Below are 7,150 nucleotides of genomic sequence, written 5' to 3'. Positions count from 1 at the left end.
GAGCTTTAAATGGATGATATAGAGATAAATAAAAAGCTCTACACCCATTCCTGGTGGCATGCAACATATCAAACACTAATCCACACCCACTGAGGGAACATCACCTGCATTGACTCGCAGCGGCAGGCTGGTAGTATTTTGCCATTTGTGTGCATCTGTGAGCAAAAAAACTAATTCAGGATTAAACGTTTATATGTTTTGATTTGATTTTGTTTGTGTGATATTTCAATTTTGAAAAAAACCTCTGTAAAAACCCCAATCAGATATGTGCCGGGGATTTTTAAGAGGGAGCAAAGGGGTTGTCTCTAATTGCTCAGAAGCAATGCATCGCTCCTCCAGTCAAATGCTGGGAAGCAAGTGACATATGCAAATAAAGAAATTATTTTTTGTCAACCCCGGCTGCATTTCAGCAGTGACCCCAGCACTGATTGCATTCTGCTCATGTGTTTCATGGAACCCCTGGCAGCTTGAATCTCTGCCTTTTCAATCGACGCAACTTCAGCTGCTGCGGCACGCAGGGAAGTCATCACAGCACCACTGCAGACATTTTTCTCCCTGTGTCAGCTAGGTATGCTCTCTCTCTGCTTTCACTCTATTATTTTGCTGCGAAAGAGAGAAATCCATGACTACTGTACACTGTGTACGGGTGCAATACAAGCCTTAGTATATTTATATAACAGGTATTCAGATGTGTTTATATATACAGTTCCTCTCACACAAATTAAATTCTGTGTCAATTCTCATTTTGACCATTACAGAAACCAAAAGTGAAATGGTTGGGGGGCAGTAATTTCTTTATCATTCTCCACTGTGGGTGTTATAATGCAAAGTCAATGGAATCATTGAAGGCGCTGAATATGTATTTTCTACTGCCACACATTCCAGATGAATAGTGAATTGCTGAATACAACACAAGTCAATTCCATTCAAATCCTCCAATGCTTTTGAGGGCTGCTGCTGTAGTGCACATTGGATTGTCGTTTCTTTCCTTTAAAATGTCCATCTTTACAGATTTTGTACTGATGATAACGCCTCCTTCTTTTCCTTCTTTTGTCAAGATTCCTTTTTATAATTGCAGCTGCTAAAGGACTTGCCTTTTCTTTCCATCTCCTCTGTTTCCAGTTTAACGATGGGTTGGCCACACAGACCTCTGCAGGCAAAAGTGCTGCACTGCAGTTGAAATGTACCCAGAGAAGTCTCCCTCACATTTCCACTGATGCAACACTTATTGGGTACCAGAAATTCTGCCGTCTCCTTAGATCTTCTTGCTATAGTAACATACCATAACAATGCCATCAGAGGTCAATGCTGACATATGCTAGGCATGTTCCTGAATAGTTCAGGCCAATGTTTTCTTGACATCTGGAACAACCCGAGAATTGAATTGACTTTCCGAAAAGTGTATTTTTACTATATACACGTTAAATCAAATCGGGGATAGGAATTCACACGAGCTGTGCAATTGATGAGAGCATGGAGGAATGTTTTGAACATTGCTCCATTGATGGATTTTCTCTATGCCTAGTGCGGCTGATTTGCTTAAGGGTCTACCGACCACCCTGACCTTTCAACTTAGGTATTGATGTTTACTCAGTTTCCTTGTTAGAAACATGGAAACCATGACTGCTGTGGTAAAGCCGTTGGGAACTGGTTTTCTCAGTGCTTCTGGAGTCAAGTCAATAAGCATGGCAACCGACCACGTATAAAAGCATTCTTAAAATTCCCATGCTTCCGAGTATCGGAAAATATTTTCATGGTCTTCTTATTGTAACCAATTTTGAAATGTCTATCCTGGAGGCACTTAATGCAGACTGCAAGTTGATGCCTTTCCCAAAAATATCTCAATGTAGAATTTTGATAACTGACTTATTTATTTATTTTTAATGTGATGCTACTTTTGTCTACAGCTCTGGCAAAGCACAGGAATGTTAGTAAAGGAGACATCCCTTGAGTGAGATGACAATGTCTTCCGCAGTTAATTGTCTGTTTCTGCTGTGTAGATATAACAAATCAAAAACTAGAAATGACATCTATATACGGCAAATGAGGTCATACACAATAGCACACCCATACACAATAGCACGCCCATACACAATAGCCAACAGTTTACGAAGAGCTGAGAACAACGTGTACAAACATGATGTTCAGAGGGATGTTAAACTTCGTATTAGGGAGCCAACAGAAAGCTACAGATTTCCCATTAGTACCAGTGCCCAAACAGCAGAGCCTGGTGTATACATGCAGACAGCCATTGGGTCGATGTGGAGGTGCTGCATAGCCCAGTTACTGATACCCTGCCCTACACAACTAGTTCTGATTTCTGAGTGACCCACTTTTCAGATGTAAAGGTGTGTCACTGTTGATCAATATTTGGTTGAATTAATTTTCCAAATGTATCCCTCCAACAAGCTCAACAGAAGGAAAACCATACACTTATTTGATCAAACATTTTGTGACTTTCCAACACAAAGCCAAAGTCTACTCCATCAAACTTTATATTCCCAAATTCCCGGTGTTCAAATGCACAAACACAAAAAACACTCAATTAACAAGATTTGCTCTTCATGACTCTTTCTTTCGTGTCAATTTTCATATACGACTGATACACTGACTGACCACTCTGTAATGACCCATCGCTGCTTAACAGAGCATAATTTAAATGGAAATGAACAAATTAATCACTTCCAGATCTCTGTGATCTCTGTAACAACTCTCATCACAGCCCCTAAGCCAGTCGGGGAATGGCTAAAATATACACCAAAACTAAGCAGCTCAAATGCTAGAAGTTTATTTCATTTTAAATTGAAACAGCGTGACTTATGGCTGTGTTTATGGTGAAGTGTCACACAGGGCCCAGCTATAATACTCGTGGTTTTTCCACCCTCACAACCACGTGACACTATCAAAGTATATTGTATTGCATGGACGTGAAAAGATGAAAAAGAAAAGATCTGTAACACAGTTATTTGGCTGTAATATTTGCTGTCATGAACCTGGCAGATATAAGCAACTGCATGAAAAGCTCCAAACGTTAAACACAGGCATGATTAATAACCCTGTGTCACCTAGAGAATTGGAGGGGAGGCTGTGTCCCTTAATGGGACCTGATCTGAATAACTCCAGTACTTTAGATGTGCTGCAGTTGTCCTGTTATCAGGGACCTTGTTTCGCTCGTCGACTTTTACGCTGCAGCCGCAGATAGTTTAAAATTATTCTATTACAGCTCCAAAGATGGATTCAGAAACAGGGCTGTGCTTTATGACACCTGTGTGTTGTACTTTTCTTTGTCCTCTTTGTCTTCATCTTTTTTTTCTTAGAGCATTTATCGTGGAACTGAATCCTAAACATTTTTGGAATTAAAAGACTACATGGTGGTTCTCTTACTAAAAGTTAATTATTGGATTCATCACGACCATTGGAGTGAAAACTTGTGTTCATTTGTGCAACAGAACTACATTATTTATAAATGTCTTTTCTTGCAGGGCGCACCCATGGTCATACAAGACATTACTTTGTTAAATAACACACAGAAGATCCATCGCGTCCCAAAAACTAGAATAAAGAACTATGATGGAAAAAATATAGAAGTTTACTTTTAGAACAGCATGATAGACCAAATGCTTTTCTATTCAGGGCAGTGAGGATGTGTGTTCTTTGTCAGAGGGAGGGGGGGTGCCTAAGAAAATCTATTTGTTTTCCCCCTCCAGAGCTGCTCCAGTCAAGTGTCTCAGTCGCAGCCCTGACTGTGGAGACAGATTAAGAGTCAGCTCCTTCCACCGCAGCTCACCAAATAAATCCTTCATCTTAATTGGGAGGAGAACGGCCAAACTAGATTAACGACACACCAAGCGCAGCTGTTCCTCTCCTGCACGTCACTGGGATCAGATCAGGACACCTCGCAGAGCCGCGCTAGTGGGCAGGGAGCGTCACTCAAGCACAGCTCTCCCGGACATTCACCCGGGCGATAAGAAGCCTGGAAAATGTCCTCCTGAGATTTGGGATGAAGGATTCATTACTGACTCCAGAGCCATTGTGAAACCTAACCTTCTCCCACTACTGACTTCCCTGTGAGAATTGCCAGTTTCAGTATAGTATACAATACCTTTTTGGGCATTTTCTTATCAGATTAAGTGTATATTTTTAACACAATCTCATTTGTCCTCATGTACAATCTCTCATTACATTTATAATGCAGTGATAATGGACTGGTTATAATACACAGTCATTAAAAATGACATTTAATTGAAAGTGTTACTAGACGGAGGTCAGAGGCGATGCGTTTCATAACTTCTCAGCTGGGACACTAGAGGAGTCGTATTTTGAAGCACTTTTCTCTCACAGTTTTATTTAACGTGCACAGTGCTCCACTGATGCACAATGACATTTTAACATTGTTCAAACAAACCTAAGTAGATGTGGTGTGCTGTGTAAAATATCAGCTCTGATATTAGAAAAGCAAGGTCCACTTTTTGAGGCTTCACTGTGAAGTTTTGAAGGATTATAGGCAGTGTGCTCGGGACTCTGAACTTTCTAACGACTAAGGTAGCAAGAAATTGACACTTTCAATCAAATAACAAATCGAAAATATATTTTATAATAAATTGATAATATTATACAGAAAAAATCTAACAACCCTACCCAAACTTTTTCTCCACTTATTCTTGTAGTTAATCAAACTGCATACTCACCATTGAGATTTGGAACCTGTATTGATGAAAAAAAGGTTTCCCTCACTTATACCCTGTATATGTAGCACATGCTTGTTTTTATTATCTGTACAGTCCCCTCACCTCCTCTTGAAGGCCTGCCAATAGACGGTTTAACCATTTGCTTCCTAAGGTCACATGGCCCATCCCAGAATGGTCAACTTCCCAAGGACAGCAGTTGGAAGAATTAGCTGACGCATAAACTGTCACAAGTGTCAATAGTGTCAAACAGAGGATGAAGCGTCTACAAAAGATATTGTAAAAACAATCTTCTTAATTATCCGCTGAACTATTTCAAACAAACAATATTTTGGATCTGTTCATTATCTGGAGATCGGGCCTTTAAGATGATGATAATTTCAGTTCTAACAGTTTGCTTTTTAAAGCTGCATTGCAGAAATTTTATTGTAAAAAAATATAGCAGAGACTACAGTGCTTTCAATGAATTATTTAAAGAAGATCACCATCCGCAGAGCTTATTACTAAACAATGAGTGGGAACATTCGAAAAGGAGACCACTTTACAAACTTGTGTTTTTTGTGTAACGCATACACATAAGCCTATTCCGTCTGGAGCACAGTGCGACATGCTGAGAATATGTGACAGATCTCCGTAGGAAATTACTTTATTTTGAGAACACATAATTCACTGTGTTTTTCTTTGTCTTCTGTAAAGCCTATTTGTCACCTTGAGTATTGGTGATGAGTGTATTATTGGAATTTTCCGTTTCTCTTCCTCAGTTCATATCGTCTTATTTCTGTTCGCTATAGTTCTTTCAATTATTCATCCCTGGTTGTGTATGCTTGTGGTCAGACACCGCTTGGATTCAATCCGCTGTCTCAGGCATGCTTCCCAGTGACAAATTAGGGACGAATCCGTCTCTCATGTGTTGGGGGGGGGATGCCTATGACTGAGGAGACACTTTGACACTCTCTCAATATTGGGCCTCACATCCCCCCTTAAACCTATGCCTATGAATTTAGTAACAAACCACAGTCAGGAGGGAAAACCCTGGACACACACATTGGGATATATAAGTAACAAACAAACAAACAAACAAATACAGAAACACAGGTGGCTGGAAAAAAAACATTTAACCAAAATCTAAAGGCAGAAGTATCTGAAGTTACTCAGAAAGGTTCTTGTTCATAATATAAACTGATTGCTCAGCGTTATAAAATCAATATGTTGAACCAATGTGTTGCTGCTGTAACTAAATGAGATCTTGGAGGTTTTCTAGGTGAATTTAAACCTATGCAGCAGTGAGAGCAAATTTAATGTAATTTTTTTTTGTGTAGTCTACCAAAATGGCACGATGGTAAAAACACGAATTGTTGTTAAACACTCATTGGCCACTGCCACTAGCTGCAAACACTCAACATGCATTATTGAGCTCCACTGTTTTGTGATACAGTTCTCTCCTTCTGCTAACATTTTTTTCTTTCTTTCAGGGAGATTCTTCATAATCTGTTGGACTAACATTTACTGAGCTTCTGGACGAATTTATCCCTTGACCTTCACTCCTCCATTCTCCACCGACTCGGTTTACATCATCTTACCTCTCTCTGGTGTTATGAAACATGCTCAATTTATACACAGTATATCCAGATGTCAGACAGTTATGAAAGGTTTGGTCTTCCAAATAAAGCTGAAAATGATCAAATGTTGCAGTTGCTTGTGTTTATTCATCATGGCATCAAGTAAGTACGGAATAAGTATAGTTGTTAATGCATCAGCTCCTTGCATGTGATGCATCAGGAGACAGAGTCAGTGAGGATCTTTTTTATTTTTGTAATCATCAAAAGTACAGTTCCAGAACACAATAGACTCTTCTTAACCTGAATACTAATGAGGATTTTTCTTTGTTGTTTTCTTGTTGATAATCAGGTTTTCAAGACATACTGTTCTGTTCACCTCTGAAAGTGCTTTGTGCAACACCCTGAAGAGGGAAACAAACTGTTTTTTGAAATTGGCCACATGTCCTCAGAATAACATTTGTTTTGAGCCAGATGTCCTCCAGACTGAATGACCTTGTTGTATTGCGCACACACAGCAGGGGGGCCGCTGAGCACCACCTTTTGCATTTCTTACGCAGTGGTAGTGCACCCAGTGGGCTATTCTCATGCTGCTTAAGACCGCAGCTGCGCACAACATGCACAGCAGTTTACAAAATAAATTCACCTCATAGGCACTGAGACAAATATACCTCAAAATGAACAGTTAAGGTGGCTAAATGATCCACACACAGGTGAGGGTGGTATACCAGAAAATAAAAACAAAAAAACAAACGAAAACAAGAAAGACTTGCTAATTTTCATCAGTTACTCACACAGTTATGAGGGCAGGAGAACACTGGGGAGAGCACTGAGCACGCAGGGACGTCTGTGGGGTTTACGTGATGTTCTCCCAGTAGGGAGACTGCACAATGAGGGTTTGTGTGGGGT

The sequence above is a fragment of the Amia ocellicauda genome, chromosome 2, assembly GCF_036373705.1.
Source record: "Amia ocellicauda isolate fAmiCal2 chromosome 2, fAmiCal2.hap1, whole genome shotgun sequence".
NCBI lineage: Eukaryota > Metazoa > Chordata > Actinopteri > Amiiformes > Amiidae > Amia > Amia ocellicauda.
Note: the sequence above shows the minus strand (reverse complement) of the source record.